The 19018-nt window shown below is 42.6% G+C and overlaps 1 protein-coding gene across 6 annotated transcripts in view; it reads left to right on the top strand.

Moving 5' to 3' along the window:
* Positions 1-16338: 16338 nt before the first annotated feature.
* MEF2A (myocyte enhancer factor 2A) overlaps positions 16339-19018 on the top strand; it is a 139336-nt gene continuing 136656 nt past the window's right edge. For all 6 annotated transcript variants that reach the window (XM_018560259.1, XM_018560261.1, XM_018560263.1 and 3 more), the window contains exon 1: positions 16339-16548. The gene's annotated coding sequence lies outside the window, so the exon portion shown is untranslated. The remainder of the gene's footprint in view (positions 16549-19018) is intronic.

The following is a 19018-nucleotide window of genomic DNA, read 5'->3' on the forward strand; positions in this document are numbered from 1 at the left end:
GGCTGCAGACATACCAAAATGTTTTCATAGGAAAGTCAGAATGTTGATTATGGCTTTTTTGGCTTAGTGTGGGTGTTGATTATGTTCGTGGATTCTCTTTCTGCACCATAAAGTAGAAACGTAACAAAAATCATAACATTCTTAACTAGAATTAAGATGTGCCGCTGGATATTTTTAGAGCTGAACTCCAAGCAGATAAAAAAGGCACATATTAACCATTAATACATAAATAAGTGTATTTTGAAATACAAGCAGTGTAAGTACCTAATTTGACTCGGTATCAACCTCCTACAGTTTACTGTACAGTCTGTAAAGCAGGGCTCAGAGAGGGGTAGAAAGAAACAACACAAGGAGCTGATCAGGGGTGCTAAAGTGCAGGGAGCATGCTAATAGGAAGAGAGAGCAGAGTGACAAATCAATTTAGTGATCAAATCAAGTAGGGTAGCATTGTGTCCTACCTCTAAAAAGATGGTATTTTTTGAGATGACAAATCGACTTCAGGTTAGTCCAATTCTAATGGTCACCAATGATTGTAGTATGCAATCCAAGATGTTCATTTGGAATGGCATTTAAACTTTCCCCTTTCAGATTTCTCTTCCCATTGCTCCTTGTGAAGGGCACCAAATCTTTATCACAGAACGCTACCTATTACAAAGCGTTGAAGCTTTCGCTGTGTTTTTTTTTACTTACCGCGCCATGCCACGCCGAGTGTCGCGTCACTGCTGCTCCGGTGGCCGGCGCTCCAGGCAGTCGCTGGCCACCTAAATTAGGACCCCACCTGGAGCACCGCCCACCGGAGCAGCAGTGACACGACGCTCCTCTCCAGCTTAGCCCTGACGACGTCCTCATGTGTGAGTAAAATCGCAAGCCACCGGGATCGACAGTGAGTACGACGGGGCATGGGCTTTGTTCTTGTTCACACAAAAAACTATCTACTGCTGCAGTACATTCTATATGTACTGTATATGTTCTACATATAGAATGCACTGCAGCAGTAGATTTACAATTCTGCACTTCTAATATGAAGGGGTTGAATGATCCATAGTACATAATAGTACATACCATGTAGTTGTACTATGGATCATTTAACCCATTCATGTTAGCAGTGCAGAATTGTAAATCTACTGCTGCAGTGTATTCTATATGTAGCACATATACAGTACATATAGAATGCACTGCAGCAGTAGATTTACAATTCTGCACTGCTAATCTGAAGGGTTTAAATGATCCGTAGTACAACTACATGTTATGTACTATGGATCATTTAACCTATTCATGTTAGCAGGGGATAATTGTAACTCTATTACTGCAGTGTACGGGACGTGTGTGCTGTATATGTACTATGGATCATGATTTAACCTATTCATGTTAGCAGGGCAGAATTGTGAGCGCCTCCCACAAGCTGAGCACCGAGATGCGATGCAGCGATCCTGCCCAGCGCTGACTACGAGAGGCACCGTGTGAGGCAACAGGGAGTGAAACTGTGAGTGAGGGAAGCTGGGACAGGGCTGGCTGTAAATCTTTTGCTATAGTGTACTGGATGTGTGCACTGCATATGTAGTACATATATACAGCATAAACCTCAATATGAACAGGTTAAAGTGACATTAAACCCTCAGATTTTTAAACATAAAACAATACTGTAATGTGTGCCTTACTGTAATCCATGGTTGTTTCCCTTCTCTTTGCTGCTCTTCCTTTTAAATCCTCATGTCTTCTCATGCTTGGGAAGAACTTCCCTTTTCAGCTCAGAGCCTCTTCCTGTAGTGCTGGCTCAGGTTTCAAGCCTATAGAAACGTATACACAGACACCGTGTATCCATTCCTGAGACAAGGCAGTCTGCTGCAAAACAGAAGTTCTGCACAGCATGAGAACAGATACAGATTTAAAAGGAAGAGCAGCAAAGAGAAGGGAAACAACCATGGATTACAGTAAGGCACACATTACAGTATTATTTTATGTTAAAAAATCTGAGGGTTTAATGTCACTTTAAATCATGATCCATAGTACATAACATGAAGTTGTACTATGGATCATTTAAGGTCACCTGTCCCTTTAAAAAAAATATCAGTAATTGGTATCGGCAAGTATATGAGGGGAAGTACTTGTACTTGGTCCTGAAAAAGTGGTATCGGGACATCCCTAGTTTTGAGCAAAGTAAAACAAGATTTGATCCTTTGGTTTGATTGTTGGGTCATTATTGCATTAATCCCTTTCTATCCTAGGCATGGCTGTGACAGCAAGGGCTATGAGTAGGATTAGCTTCCTCTCGCTTGAGACCATTCTCCATATATTCCTACAGACAAACAACTAAAACTGACCATAGATGGCTGCAGTTTCAGCTGATTACTGTGAATCAACCAAAATCAACCAAAATTCAAGCCGTAGGTGGCCCTGCAAACACCACCGGACTCATCAAAAGATGATTTAAAAATTGACTGAGCCAGCTGCAAAATTATAAGTCGAACAGTGACTGCATCCTATCAAATGCAGTCACTGTTTGGCAGAGCCATTGTATTCAGTCAGCCAAGGGAGCTGCAGATACTTAATACTACAGCCAGCAGTGGCGATTGTTTAGCATGGATGGTGGATTTGGCTAATTTTCTCTCGTTCAGCCTGTGGGCTAGCTTATCTTACTGGGGGCAGTAACACCACAATGCTAGATATAAACAATAGAAATAAAAATATGGCACTTTTATATGTAATGTAACTAATAGACATACTTGGAAATACATTTTTAAAAAAACAATGCATCTCATCCTAACTGGCTTTACCTAGGTAACTGACCATTGATGCCAATGATAATTTTAGCTGCTTGTAAGGTCAATTCTTCCCACTGACCACCAATGTAAGGGGGCATTTTTCCCTCTGCCCAACTCTGACCACAGATAAGGGGCATGCTTTTCACTGATAACCAATTTAAGGAGCATATCACTGACCACCAATACAAGAGAAAACTTCTATCACTGACCACCAATACAAGAGATAACTTCTATCACTGACCACCAATATAACAGAGAACTTCTATCACTGACCACCAATACAAGAGAGAACCTCTATCACTGACCACCAATATAACAGAGAACGTCTATCACTGACCACCAATATAACAGAGAACTTCTATCACTGACCACCGATATAACAGAGAACTTCTATCACTGACCACCAATACAAGAGAGAACTTCTATCACTGACCACCAATACAAGAGAGAACCTCTATCACTGACCACCAATACAAGAGAGAACTTCCATCACTGATCACCAATATAACAGAGAACTTCTATCACTGACCACCAATATAACAGAGAACTTCTATCACTGACCACCAATATAACAGAGAACTTCTATCACTGACCACCAATATAACAGAGAACTTCTATCACTGACCACCAATATAACAGAGAACTTCTATCACTGACCACCAATATAACAGAGAACTTCTATCACTGACCACCAATATAACAGAGAACTTCTATCACTGACCACCAATATAACAGAGAACTTCTATCACTGACCACCAATGTAAAATAGAATTTCTATCACTAACCACCAATACAGGAGAGAACTTCTATCACTGACCACCAATACAAGAGAGAACTTCTATCACTGACCACCAATACAAGAGAGAACTTCTATCACTGATCACCAATAGAAGACAGAACTTCTATCACTGACCACTAATACAAGACAGACCTTATATCACTGACCACCAATATAATATCGTGTGGGACCTTGGCCTGTTTCTCGACTACTCTCCTGGATTCTGATTTTGTACCTGATTGCCAGTTTGTTGCTGACCCTGCCTGTCACCGCCTAACCTAAACCTCAGCCTTGCTCCACTTCGGACTCTTCCTTCCACAGGTACCTTACACTTACGCAACAGGACAAGTAGAGGGATGAACCTCTTTTTTTTAAGCAGATGAAAGATCTGGAGCGGAGGTCATCAGTGGGCTGGCAGAGTTTGAAAAAGAAGCCGTCCGCCAATGGCTTTTTTTAAAATGGTGGCATGGGACTGCAACCTGCAGGGGCCAAAAACAGTCAATTTTAATCATGAGGCTCACCAGCATCTCAGCTGAAAGATTTCCTCCCACCTCCTCTTTTAGTGACAACTGTAAAATGTGTGATTTTTCTCTCCTCCCCCTCCCCCCATCACTGTTGGTTTTAGTGACAACGCTCAGGACACATAATGATGGTGAACCTCCCAGCAGGGACGTAGATAACAATAAAAATTGACTAAGGGTCTAAACATTCCATACTCTATCCAAAACAATAAAAATCTTTTACATATGCTTTTTAGAATTTGTTGTCAAAGGAAACTTGATGATTGCTCCAAGGTCATTTGATCACCTTGACACCTCCTCCATTGGTGTTTAGCTTTACCTAGGTAACTGACCATTGATGCCAATGATAATTTTAGCTGCTTGTAAGGTCAATTCTTCCCACTGACCACCAATGTAAGGGGGCATTTTTCCCTCTGCCCAACTCTGACCACAGATAAGGGGCATGCTTTTCACTGATAACCAATTTAAGGAGCATATCACTGACCACCAATACAAGAGAAAACTTCTATCACTGACCACCAATACAAGAGATAACTTCTATCACTGACCACCAATATAACAGAGAACTTCTATCACTGACCATCAATATAACAGAGAACTTCCATCACTGACCACCAATATAACAGAGAACTTCTATCACTGACCACCAATGTAAAATAGAATTTCTATCACTAACCACCAATACAGGAGAGAACTTCTATCACTGACCACCAATACAAGAGAGAACTTCTATCACTGATCACCAATAGAAGACAGAACTTCTATCACTGACCACTAATACAAGACAGACCTTATATCACTGACCACCAATATAATATCGTGTGGGACCTTGGCCTGTTTCTCGACTACTCTCCTGGATTCTGATTTTGTACCTGATTGCCAGTTTGTTGCTGACCCTGCCTGTCACCGCCTAACCTAAACCTCAGCCTTGCTCCACTTCGGACTCTTCCTTCCACAGGTACCTTACACTTACGCAACAGGACAAGTAGAGGGATGAACCTCTTTTCTTTAAGCAGATGACAGATCTGGAGCGGAGGTCATCAGTGGGCTGGCAGAGTGTGAAAAAGAAGCCGTCCGCCAATGGCTTTTTTTAAAATGGTGGCATGGGACTGCAACCTGCAGGGGCCAAAAACAGTCAATTTTAATCATGAGGCTCACCAGCATCTCAGCTGAAAGATTTCCTCCCACCTCCTCTTTTAGTGACAACTGTAAAATGTGTGATTTTTCTCTCCTCCCCCTCCCCCCATCACTGTTGGTTTTAGTGACAACGCTCAGGACACATAATGATGGTGAACCTCCCAGCAGGGACGTAGATAACAATAAAAATTGACTAAGGGTCTAAACATTCCATACTCTATCCAAAACAATAAAAATCTTTTACATATGCTTTTTAGAATTTGTTGTCAAAGGAAACTTGATGATTGCTCCAAGGTCATTTGATCACCTTGACACCTCCTCCATTGGTGTTTGTTAAAATGAAGAATTGGTGGTAAATTAATTTACAGACTGTAGTCTGTGTTTCTGCCTGTATAACTCACACATCCTGTTTATACAACCCCAATGGCTGCAATATAGTGCAAGGTGTACATAACACCATACAACTGTCTTTGGTTTTATTGAGCTACATGGCTGAGAAAGTAAATTACACAGTATAACCTGTAGAAAAACAAATCTTCCAGAATTCTCAGAAATGTAACCAATATGTTCTCTTATGCTTTCCATTAAATAAAGATCATTTAAATAAGGTGACTGTTCACCCATCGACAGGAAACCCCAAAAAGCGAGGTTTGACTTTTTTTGCTACCAAAAGAATTCCAAGTATGTTTTGTGAGGCAATATTTAATGGCCAGCTGGGATGTAATGAATGGATAAAGTCTGTGAATGAGGTGCCCCTATGAAACGCTGAAATAAATTGCATTCCAAGGATGGATAATGTAAACACTGATGCCATCTCAGACTTCATGTCTACGGCACGTAGCTGAAATATACTGTCCTCGGGGAGACAAGCATCTGCCCATAAACAAAAGTCAAATATTCCAGCAGGAAACTGTAAATGTATTAAAGAATCATCTTCATAGGATTGGTTTTTTATTCTATGACATAAGTGCCTTTTATATTTAAGTTTTAGGTTTCTTGATTTACGGGAGTATTATTTACCTAAAACTGGCTGAGTTACATAGATAACATTTTATCTAAACCATTGCTATTTGTATCCGTACTGTAAAACTGCAATGATGCCTTTTAAAGGAACCTGGCACAAATGTGGGCAATTCAAACTTAGCAAATGATAGAAAATATGCATATACTACTAGAATGTAAGCTCTAAGAAGCAGGCCCTCCTAACCCTCCTGTATTCAATTGCATTGCAACTTTACTGTCTCCCTTCATTTTGTAAAGCGCTATGCAAACTGTTGGTGCTATATAAATCCTACATATTGATAATAAGAATAATTATAGTCAAGCTCAGTACAGTATTGCTCCTTCCAAGATTCCAAGTATCTCCATTAGTTAATGAGAAAACCGTTAACAATAAAAGACTAACAGGGAGGCCTGAGAGGTAGGAGGGGCTGGTGCCAATTTCAACTTTGATAGAAAAAGTAGATATTTGCATATAATTCCCATTGCCTATATGTCAGGTTCAACTGATCATTGTGACATGCCGTTTTCACACTGGTACATTTTTTGTAACCTATGCTTGAATTGTCCAGGCCTGTGAGAATTAAAGAAAAAAAAAATAACTCCAGGAATTTAAAAAAGTTACCCTTGCAGTGGGGCCACCCCCACACTACAAGGGTTACGCGCTTCTTTTGTCTAGGGGTACAAATGTCCAAGGACCTGTAGCACACCTTACCGGACTTCCCATGTGGAAAAATGGGTGCTCGCAATGACTTCGGATGGCGCCGTATCAAGTAAAATCGTTGTATATAGATGTCACCAGCACTCCAAGCTCTCTTTTGTCTAGGGGGCTCAAATTAAGCAGATGTACTCACCTGATCCTTGGTCCCACAGCGGTCGGCACTCACCTCTCTTCGCCTTTGCTTCGGCTATAGAATATCCCTCGGCTTTCCCACATCTTATACAGGTCATTAGTTTTCCGAAGCCCATGGAAGAAGAGGCTGCGGGGACCAGCCTAGAAGCACAGTAGGAGCCGGAATGACAGTGGATCAGGTAAGTAAATCTGCTTTATTTGATTTAACGTGCAACTGAAATCAAAACTTTTTTTAGTTTTGGATAGCATGGACAAGGAATAGAACGCCTGTCATTTTTTGAAATGGCTGTACTTGTTCTTGTCTGTACGTGTCATCCTCTCTGTTTGTCCTGGTGAAGTAAAGAAAACCCCAAATTTTGGGTTGTCATCAGATGGAAAATCCTTCAATGTGAACACCAGTCCGGTGACTGCTGATCACCGGGGATTTCTTCTCACTTCCTGTTGTGGTTATTGGACAGGAAATTAATGGAAACCTCCCCAGTCGGGCACAGAGGGCAAAAAAAAGCTCACGGGGCTTATAACCCTCCTTTATTCTACCCAAAACTTAAATAGTCTAAGTGTCAGGGTGCATCAGTCAGCACCCATAGTACAGCCTCTGCCCAGATTGCTGCACGAGCCAATGCGGATGCTCGTATTGGGCGCTATGGTGCTAATAATGTGCATGCGCAAAACTGATGCGCACGTTCTTGGCACCAGGCGGGCTATTTAATAATGGCTCCTGCATCTGCAACTTGAGGTGTAGTCTGCATTCCTGATCCTGTTTTGATACCTGTCTGACCCAGCACTATTCCTGACTCTGACTGCTTACTGCCTGCCTTGTGACCTCGACTAGTCTTCTGACTTCCCCTCCGTCTTCTGATTTGATACCATTCTGCTCGCAAGTGTATGACCTGGCCTGCTCCTGACATCGCTTCTGCTTCCTGCTTCTGTACCACGCTGACCGCACGTTACCAATCCGGCTTGTTCCAGTCCTGCCTTCAGCTTCTCACACCTGTACTGCCTGATCTGCTATCAGCCACCAGCTACCTCCGGCATCCAGCCATCAGCACCATCATCTCCGGTGTGTCAAGCACACATATCAGCCACAGGCACTCGTGCCCTTCTCAATCTGTTCACCTGCTGTCTCATCTCCAGGGGGGTTCATATTCCAGGATGACAATGCCAGGATTCATCGGGCTCAAACTGTGAAAGAGTGGTTCAGGGAGCATGAGACATCATTTTCACACATGGATTGGCCACCACAGAGTTCAGACCTTAACCCCATTGAGAATCTTTGGGATGTTCTGGAGAAGACTTTACGCAGAGGTCCGACTCTCCCATCATCACAAGATTTGGGGGAAAAATTAATGCAACAATGTATAGAAATAAATGTTGACACAGTGCATAAGCTTATCGAAACGATGCCACGGCAAAGGTATTCAGTAATCAAAGCTAAAGGAGGTCCAACAAAATATTATTTTTTTGGCAAGGCATTATATTTTATTGCCAAAATGTCCTTTGTTCAAATATTGCAGATTAGATTTGGTTAGACACCTGAAATTATTATTTTATGCAAATATTATTAGTACTCATTTCAGCATCATTTGACTTGCAGTTGTCATCTATGACCAGATTTGGCTAGTATTAGCACACTTTTTAAAAAATTATCCTGATCTTGGTGATCTTGGTGATAAAAAAAAAAGGTTTGTACCTAACATACACTTTATGCTGTACGTTATCTGGCCACATTGTTGCAGCAGTCTCCATAACTTATAACTGTCCCCCAATGTTATTTTGTACTTATGTTTCTGTTAGCTATTTAGCTTCCCCTGGTTACTATATCCTAGCTGCTTTTGGATATGACTCAGCCTGTCCTTTGGTTCCTGAGCTGTCTGCTATCAGACCTGTCCTTGCCTGTCTATGACGCCCTGACCATCCTGTATTGTGCCTGCTGCCAAGGATGGCAAAGACTGTCCAGACTAGTCCCTGTATTCTCTGTGCAGATCACCGTCCTCTATCCACAGATTTTTGACCACCATGTTGCATTCTTGCCAGTTTGTAACTTTATCCTAATTTTTTCCCATATCCTAATTTATTCCACTTTGATCCTATTGGTGGTTGCCTGCACTGTATCTGCCTTTTTCAAAAAAGAATTGTCAAAATTTTAAAGCTCTCTTAAGGGCCGATGCAGACCTGAGCGATTTGGAGCGCGCGTCCCAGAATTGTGCGGTCGTGCACAATTGCAGACAGCGATTGGCACACGTCCCCATTGTTTTGAATGGGGTACATCAGCGCGGCAATCACAGAAAGAAAGGTGCATGTACCTTTTTTTTTAGATACACGATGTGCGGCTGTTTTAGCCATGATCGTGCTCAGATGCACGGGCGGAATCGCAGCAGGAAACCCCTTTAAACTGGCATGCTGCCCCAAGCAAATCTGCATCTTCACAGGAGATATGTTTGCTATGATAGTAAGCTGTCAGTCTATAAACAAAATAATACCAGCCAAATGGAAAAGGTAGAATGATATCATTGTATGTAGGCAGACTTACTGCACATAGGCATATTCTCTTAAGGGAAGCCTATGCCACCTCAACCTAACCGCTCAACCAACACGTTCTCAAACAATTCCTCCCCACACAGCTACCTCCTCATCTATCACTTCCCCCTCTCTTTTAGATTGTAAGCCCTCAGGGGCACGGCCCTCCTTACCATCTTGTCTTGTATTGTATTGTGATTGTATTGTCTTCCTTATATTGTAAAGCGCTGCACAAACTGTTGGCGCTATATAAATCCTGCATTATAATAATAATATTCTGCAGCTCTGTTATATCCCACTTCTAAAGCCACCTTCACATTGGTGTGTAACATATTGCTCTAAAATATATGTTTTACCATTAAGCACAGCAAGGAAGGGGCCTCCCGAATGCATTGCGGTAATATTCATTTTGAATGGCACCCCAACACACCGTTACAGTAGCTGGCAATACACATGGGCTGCAATGCAAGTGTTGCATTGTGAACAAAAATTACAACACCAATATTTACAGGGTTATTCACAAAAGGGTGAAGCGTTTGGAGAAGGCAGGAGAAGTGAACAATCTAGGACAACATAACTGAACTGGAAAGTGAACTGAATTGGAGAATTTTTCCAAATCAGCTATGTTGTCCTAGATTGTTTACTTCTCCTGCCTTCTCCAAACTCTTCACCCTTTTGTGAATAACCCTGTTAGTATGTTAAGGTGAATAGTTTGCATTAATGCATGGTACACACGGTAACATGCTGCGTCACTGTTATTGCATTGCACACACGGCAACACTTTGTGTCAACGTATAATAACAATATTTTTAAAGTGTATCTATGGTCAAATTTCTATATTAAATTTCCATAAGTTCTATCCCACTCCTAATAACCATATTGATCTTGCTAGCAGTAGATATATGCCAAATAAAAAAAAAAAGTGTAATTATACTTTAACTGCAACTTACCATCTGAACAATGTAACATTATCATTGCTTTCTGGAAGCAACACATGATGGTACAGGTAGTCTTGAGAAATTGAGTTTGCATCACATCGAGTACCAGGGAAAGAGATGCAAAGCACACTGGGAGTCCGGGAAGTTGTTGAAAGTATGTTGTTGTAGTAGAAGTGTATATACTGTGTATATCTACATTAAACTCTCTGTTATCCGGTATTCAACTAACTAAAACTTTCATCTAAAATAAAAAATATCCTCTGTGCACTCACTGTTCTGCTGATCTGTGACCTTCTAGGAGAGGGAGGGAGGGCTCTGCAGGAAGGAAAGTTAGAGAAACGGGCCGAAAAGTGCTGTATTATCTTGGAAACGAGTGTCTGAACGATCTGTGAAAAGATCTGCTCTATTATACTATGAATGATCGTCTGTGAACAAGTGCCACCTAGTGATCACTCCCAGTACTGGACTGTATTGCTCATAGATTACAATATACTGATTTACAGTCCCAATGTCAGGCAGCCACAGTGCACAAAGCAATATAGCACCTGTATTAGAGCACCTGCATTACAGCACTAATGATAAGTGCGTCTGTTTGCCTTAATTTTCTTTTGATTACTTTATTTCAATATTAATATGAAGTCAATGCAGAGTTTGTGTTATGGTATGGTAAAGTATGGGTTATAGCATTAATTAAACCAATTTTTAATAGTAACTCTCAAGCAACCAGAAACTACATTTATTCGGAATCTACCAATCCCTGTGGATGCTAGATAACGGGGAGTTTACTGTACATATACAGTATATACACAGTAGTGAGAGAGAGTGAGAACCATATTAAATCTGCATGCCAATGCACACACACAATTTGTGCCATTACATTTTATGATTGCAGGTGTCAACCGTATCAGTTTACAATCAAGCTGTATACATTAGCACGTGAGTTCTGAGAAGTGACAAAATCAAGTGTCATAGTGTAAGCACAGACAGCTTGTAATGTGCACTGTCCACACAGTTGTATGCTGATGAGTGATATGGAGGGTCTAGTGCTAATTTCTTTCAGCAGCTGAGAAATCTTCCCATCTTTTAATCCTTGCTCCCTCTATGCCCGTAGTGTTCAGAAGATAGGTTTTTTGTGTGTGTGTTTTTTTTAGTTTTGTTTTAAAACAGGGTTTATTTGCATTTTATCTTGAACCAAACCTTAAAGTAGAACTACGACCTCCCATTAAAAAACATGTACTGCAACACTTAGTGCATCTACGTTTACAGTTTTCTCTAAGCCCCCCCCACCCCTGCAAAGTTCACAAATACCTGTGGAGCCTTCCAGTGAAGTATGTGATGGTGTGGCAATGATGCTGCACTGCTCCTGATTTCACTGATTTCAGAGCAGAGTTGTCACTCTCATGTAGGATGTGCCTGCTTTACTACAGTGGGATGAAAATATGTTGCAGGGGCTGTGCCTATCAGCATTGTCACTACTAATTCACAAGCCTGTAGCTTGTCAATCAGCACCTGGCCACACCTAGTCCTGCCAACTGCTCTCTAGATTCACAAGAGTCCTTCTGTTGTTGAATTCCTCCTACTGTGCTGCAGTGTCTTTGAGGGGACGTGTGCGACACACAAATAAAAGAGGATTTTTTAACGGGTTCCCCGATGATCGGAACGTTTTTTTCTCGTGATGGAGGAAGAAACTGAAATTACTGGACCCATGTTGGTCTATGGGAAATCGGATGTAAACACATCAGATTACCCCCGATCCGGCACGATTAGGTCCACAAAATCTGATTTGCGTTTTTCCAGACCTGGCCGGAGCTGGGGCTAACCCGGATGTAAACGGACGCCCATCCGATTAGATTCGGCTGCCCATAGACTGACATTGGGCTGAGAAACTAAAAGGCAGACCTGATTGGAATACCCCTTGAAAGGGACCTAAATGTTAACTCTGTTTAGTTAAAAAAAACAGACTTGCAGATGTCTATTCCATCACGACTATCTTATGACAGGACTATTAGGATACTCTGGCTTAATGGATGTTTACGACATCATGCTTTGCCTGTAGCTTGGACTCTTTCAGTGGGATTTATGATGCTTTTGCTTTTATGTAAAGCGTCTTAGGCTTAACTTCCCTCTCTACATAAATATAGTCCCTTGTGGCATAATAAATAATTATCGAAACTCTTTACAGTCCCTGATCTTGAACGGTGTCTGTTTTTTGTATCAGGTCTTGTGGTTTGATGGTGTGAAACCCTTTTCCCAGTTAAAGGATGGATTTGGTTTACCCGACTCTGTTATTTTATTATTTACAACTGTGACACGCTCTTTTGTCACAATTTCTGGGGGTTTCCCTACCCTCACCGCAGCTCCTACCGGTATTATAGAATTTTTGTGTGACCCAACCTCCACTAAACTTTTTCCTCTTTTATACAAAATGCTTCTTACCCCCCAGGCTGCTAGTTTGGCCTAGAAACCTAAGACTAGAAGGGAGAGAGAAGTTGGGGAGATGGAGGATGAGGACTGGGATGAGGTTCTAGAGGTTTGCAAGCTGGCCTCCCCTAAACTACTTGATAGATTAATTCAATTATATGTCCTCCACAGATTGTATCTGACTCCTATACGACTTTCCGGATTTCGTCCCATGTATAGTAATTTGTGCCCTAGGTTTTCTGTCACGCTGTGTTCCTTCTTTCATTTATTATGGGGTAGTACGCTGATCCAAGGATACTGATGTCATGTTGTCCAATTTCTGCATGGCAAAATGGGTTCCCCAATCTCTCATAAACCAAAACAATGCCTTTTGGAAATATTCTCAAATTTAGATACATTTACTACTACATTCTTGCATGGAATTCTTTTTGTTGCACCAGATTGCTAGGACCTGGATTCAAGCTCTACCACCAACTTGTGCTTCTTGGATTGCCCAGGTTAATGCCACCTTATCCTATAATAAAATCTAATTTATGAGCACAGGGGTTGCCCTGCTAAATTCCAAAAGGTTTAGGACCGCTGGTTAGCACATTCTGAGTCAGACATAAGATTTAAATCTGGATGGATTTGTCACTGACTTGGAGAAATGAGGATGGCACCGTGTTCAGTAACAAACCCTCATTCCCTTCGCACAGTTTGGGGCTTGTTGGATCTCATTATCACCACATGCACTATTCTTACTACTCCCGTTTTGGTTCAGGAATGCCTTGTTTGACCTTCGGCTGAAGATGACAAATGAACTCTCTGAAATCTTACCTCCAGCAGGAGATTTCCTATAATAGCCTGAGTGCCTGCAGTCACCGTTTGGCCAACAGTTTTTGGCCTGGCCAGCCAACAACCTCACCCACCTCTAGTTTACTCACTGACATATCAACATGGATGCCACACTACTTCCTCAAACTCTGTCCAAAGCTGAGCTCATAATATCAAATCTGTTCTCATGCTCGGCAGAACTTCTATTTTGCAGCAGACTGCCTTGCCTCTGGAATGGCTACATGGTGTCTGTGTATAAGTTTGTATAGGCTTGTAACCTGAGCCAGCACTACAGGAAGAGGCCCTGAGCTGAAAAGGGAAGTTCTCCCCAAGCATGAGAAGACATGATGATTTAAAAGGAAGAGCAGCAAAGAGAAGGGAAACTACCATGGATTACATACAAGGCACACATTACAGTATTGGTTTATGTTAAAAATTCTGAGGGTTTAATGTCACTTTAACTTGTTCTGCTGCTAGACTCATCAACATTACCAACTGCTCAGTGTCCTCTCGCCCAATGAATATAATATAAAATACTAACAAAACACAAAGCGGTCCACAACTTTTCCCAATATTACTCTACTACCGTGTCTCACATTATCACCCGATCTGTCCTCTCTGCTCCTTCTAAGGCCACCTACTCTTCTCACCTCCTCACATGCTTGTCTCCAGGATTTCTCCAGAGCCTCTCCCATTCTCTGGAACCCCCTACTCCAACCTGTCCAGCTATTTCCTACTCTGTCTGCCTTAAGGACATCCCTGAAATATCATCTCCTCAGGGACCTCTAACTCCCTATCCCACCTCTAACAACTGAATTTTTACTACCATCTTCATCGTATCCCTTCACAGTTATTACCTTTTGTAACACTTGCCCCTCCCTTTTAGAATGTAAACTCTTAGGAGCAAGGTCCTCCTAAGCCTCTTGTATTGAATTGTATTGTAACTGCACTAACTACGTTATAAAACGATACTGCATACACTATATAAGTCCTTTATAACAATTGTAAAATATGTAAAAATAGTAAGTGACTTGGGACATACAGTATTGCGGTATACATAGACATTAATACATCAGTGCTAAAAAAGGAAGGGTTTAATCTCCCTTCAAGTACTAGAAGTGTAACTTTGGATTTTTAAAGTAGTATTAAACTCTCAAACTTTTTCCAATAATGAATCCCGATCAAACAAATATACAATGTCCAGCAAAGTATTTCTTCACATTTTCGCTGAAACACTTGCAATTATTGATGCACCAATACTGATACCAGTATCAGTGCCAATACTGAGCAAACGCTCCGGTACCAAAAACTGATTCTGGCGCTTTAATTATGCAAATTGAAGCAGCTGCCTTGGGTCCCATGCTTGCTGGGGACCTCGCGGCAGCCTTTCTGGGATCCATTCGGCACCTGTTTACAGCGCTTCAGCTATCCCGCACATCTCCCCCTCCTGAGACCCTACACACATCTCCACCTCCTGAGACCCTTCTGGTCATCTCACTCTCCTGAGACCCTACACACATCCCCCCCTCCTTTAGACCCTCCGCACATCTTCCTCTTCTGAGACCCTCTGCACATTTCCCCCTCCTGGGACCCACCGCCCAAGACATCAGGCCGGTCCCCCCAGAGCAGCAGCACAGAGTATGTACAGGTATGGCGCAGCAAAACTGAACCTGAACTCCAGTTGCTTTAGAAATATTGCTTGCTGTTTCTGTTCTGTATTGCTGTATAATGTATTGCTGGAATCTGTAGTCCTCTATAGCTGATGGTATTATTCTGCATTGCTGTATAATGTATTGCTGGAATCTGTAGTCATCTATAGCTGATGGTATTATTCTGCATTGCTGTATAATGCATTGGTGGGATTTGTAGTTTTCTATAGCTGATGGTATTATTCTGCATTGCTGTAAAATGTAATGCTGGAAGAGAGGACGTGGTAGAAACACACACAGTTTACTAGCACACACAGTGGTGGCTCCATAGAACCCTGCAAGGGAAAGAAACCACCCTAATCCAGGATCTCAGGGGATCAGCTGATTCTAAAGGAAGCTCAAACTTTTACCCATCAAGAAGCAGCATCCATTGTAAGTGATGTAATTAACATTTGAAATAGCTGAAAAAACATCTTGACTTTAATAAATGATCTGCAGAATAAAATCCACTTGTACATTCCAGTGAGTGAAACCCTGCTGTGTCCGAGGCTGAGATTTATTCCCCATCCAACCCTGACAGCTGACTGGCTACACCCAGCTGCTCACACACACCTTACTAAACAGCTGATAAAAACATTGAACATGGGCAGTCCCGCTGACCCCGCCCCCACTATTTTCTCATTAGTTTAAGCACACGTCATTTACGCCCCCCTCCTTTCCAGTCCCCTAGTCTCCTGTCACTCTTAAAGCCAATCGCCTATGGCTATGGGGTGGATGACGTCACCGGTTGCTAGGAGGAATGCAACGTGCGGAGCTGTCAAGCTAAGCGGCCTCGTTTCAGCTCTCTAGTCCCCCCCCCCCCCTTTTTTTACAAAATAAGAGAACTTTTTTTAATGAAATTGCGGCGTGGCTTCTGATCGGTACCGAGTCCTCCGCACGCTGCCGTGCGTTCTACTACTGGCTTCGGGAAGCTGACGCTGACGTCATTAACCGGGCCTTTGGCGCGGAGTGATCCGCCCTCTTCGGCCCCCCGAGTTCCAGGAGGTGAAGCGGCTTTGGCGGAGGGTCACTCAAAAGATAGCACGCACTGTAGACGGAGTAAGGAGGAAAGACAGCTAAAGGAGTCCGCTGGGTCCTGGTGGAGGAGACGTGAGCCTCAGGTAAGGAGGGGGTGAGAGGAGGGGTGTGTGTATCCAGCGGGAGGGAGGAATACATTGTATCACACACACACACACACACAAGGCAGAGTGACAGTTTAAGCCATAGGAGCACATTGGGTGAGTATACAGAGCTGTATACAGGGGGCTTTATGAGGGGGAGGGGCTTTCCACATGTGCTGTCATTGTTTTTATTCCATGGTCGGCGGTCACAGGCAGTGCCCAGCAGTCCGGGACCCTTTTACTTTTCTCTAATCCTTCTTTCATTTCCTGTACATGTGGGGGCTGTGATGTGCCAGCCATGTCCACAGAGAGCCTGCGTCCCAATGTCCTGCCTGGTGTCTCCTCTCTGGTGTCACCCCAATGTCTTGCCTGGTGTCACCCAATGTCCTGCCTGGTGTCCCCTCCCCGCTGTCACCTTTCTGGATGCCATGACTGTCACTTCTAGGACCGCACTCCTACTACAAGGCTAGTGGCCAAAGCTGTCACCGGTCCTGATTTCTGGGAACACTTCTAGGTTGGCTGGCACATCCCTGGACGTGTCCCTTTATTTAAAGGCACGGCTCACTTTTTGCATAAATGTGATAATTGCTCCCACATCAGTAACATTGAAAAGTGCATGTAAAGTTTTTTTTTTGTATTAAAGCCTGCAGAGCATTGCAGCCACCATCAGTGTTGTGGGTGCGATGCCCAGACTGTTCCTCCAGCCCCGGGTCCATACGAAGGTTTGGATCAACTTTTAGGGGTCGGAGGAAGTTATCGATGGACTACAAGTGCCATGATGTCAACACACTTGCACCCCATTGAGATCTCAGAGTCCCTCTGGCGTGGTGGGAGATGGGACTTGTAGTTTTCCTGTCTGTGAAGGTTCTCTTGTATCTGGGTCATGGTGTTGCTAATAGTAGTGACATTCTTCTGGATCTGTTCTGTAATGTTGACGATGTTTCGTACCTGCTTCTTCAGTTCTGATGACTGCCAGGCAGATATGGCAGCATTACAGGTAGCAAAGACTAACCCGGTCCCCATGGAAAGGCGGATGTAGGCTTTCCATTGGCAGATCCCTGTGAAGGTGAATAGATGACACGGCTGTGTGGACAGGAATACGGCGGATTGAAAACAAAGCAGATGTCTGTGGGGAGAAGCACCCTGTTACTATGCCTTTAATAAGCCACTTAACCCTCAAATGTTAGTAGCCGCTGACCTCTTGTATTGTCTGCTTCTTCTCCATCCAAACATTTCCCCCCTGGTTGCTCCATTCCCTTGCATGCTCCTATAGAGCCACCCTTTTGTGTGAGCTCCCGCCAGACGGACTACGAGCCAGCCTTGGGACATTCACAGCTTTCTTAAAAACATCCGGTGAAGGTCTGCGGGCACTTCCTGTTATGTAGTGACAACCCTCCTGCCGTTGTCACCCTGGTGGAGACTCCTGGACACACATTGAGCAGGCCTGGCCTATAGGTGTCACTATAGGGAAGCTGGATTAGGACAAGGGCATGTAGATAGGTAGTGACTGAAAGAAGCTGGAGGAGATCGGCAGCAGTGAGATTGTGGGGGGAAAAGAACACCTGAACGCCATCCAGGTAAGCTTTACTCTACTTTCATATATCGGCTCGGTGTATTTACAATGGAAACAAAGTGTGTTCTGATGGGATTGTTGTGTGCCGCGGTCCTCAGGGACAGCATTGGGAGGAGGAAGCCGAGGAGCGCTGCTTCTGGGATGATGTGCCCTTGGAAATCATTTTAAAGTGCAGGCCGTTATCTTATCAGGTTTAACTCCTGGAATTTCAGTGCCTCGTTCAGGCATCAAATAGCAGCGTACAGCTGGCACAGCTACGTCCCTGATTCCCCCCCTCCTTGTCATGGCATATTTATGCAAGGCTTTCGAATCAGCAGAGGGTACGAGACTTCTTTATTTATTTAGCATCTTAATAAGACAGGAAGAACACTTAGCTAGGGGTCTACCAATGTATACCATGGAGTGAGGGGATGGTGGGTGCTTTTATTATTATCTACAAATGCTGAACATGGGCGCGTGTTTATTTTTTCTGAGATATAGCAGTTTGTAATAAATGTTTTATTTTATTCTTTTTGTTCATGTTATTGTAACCAATCAGGCAACCACTTTGGGGAAACAAAGATTTAGTAGCTTGTACTTCACCTTCTCTTTTTTTTTTTTTTTTTTTAATTTAAAAAAAACATTTTTTTTAGTGTTATTTTATTCTTTTTTTTCATATTATTGTTAAAAATCAGGCAACCACATTTATAGAAACGGAGGTTTAGCAGTTTTGTAATTCTTTTGTTTTTTTCCCTCTTTCCTGTTTATATATTTTTTTTCTCATATTTGTTCATATTATTGTTACAAATCAGGCCACTACTTCAGAGAAACTGAGATTTAGCAGTTTGTACTTCTTCTTCTTTCTTTTTTTTTTAAGATTTATTTTTCATTTTATTGTTGAAAATTGTGCAACCACTT

The sequence above is a fragment of the Nanorana parkeri genome, unplaced genomic scaffold (genome assembly GCF_000935625.1).
Source record: "Nanorana parkeri isolate BGI_ZX_2015 unplaced genomic scaffold, ASM93562v1 scaffold443, whole genome shotgun sequence".
NCBI lineage: Eukaryota > Metazoa > Chordata > Amphibia > Anura > Dicroglossidae > Nanorana > Nanorana parkeri.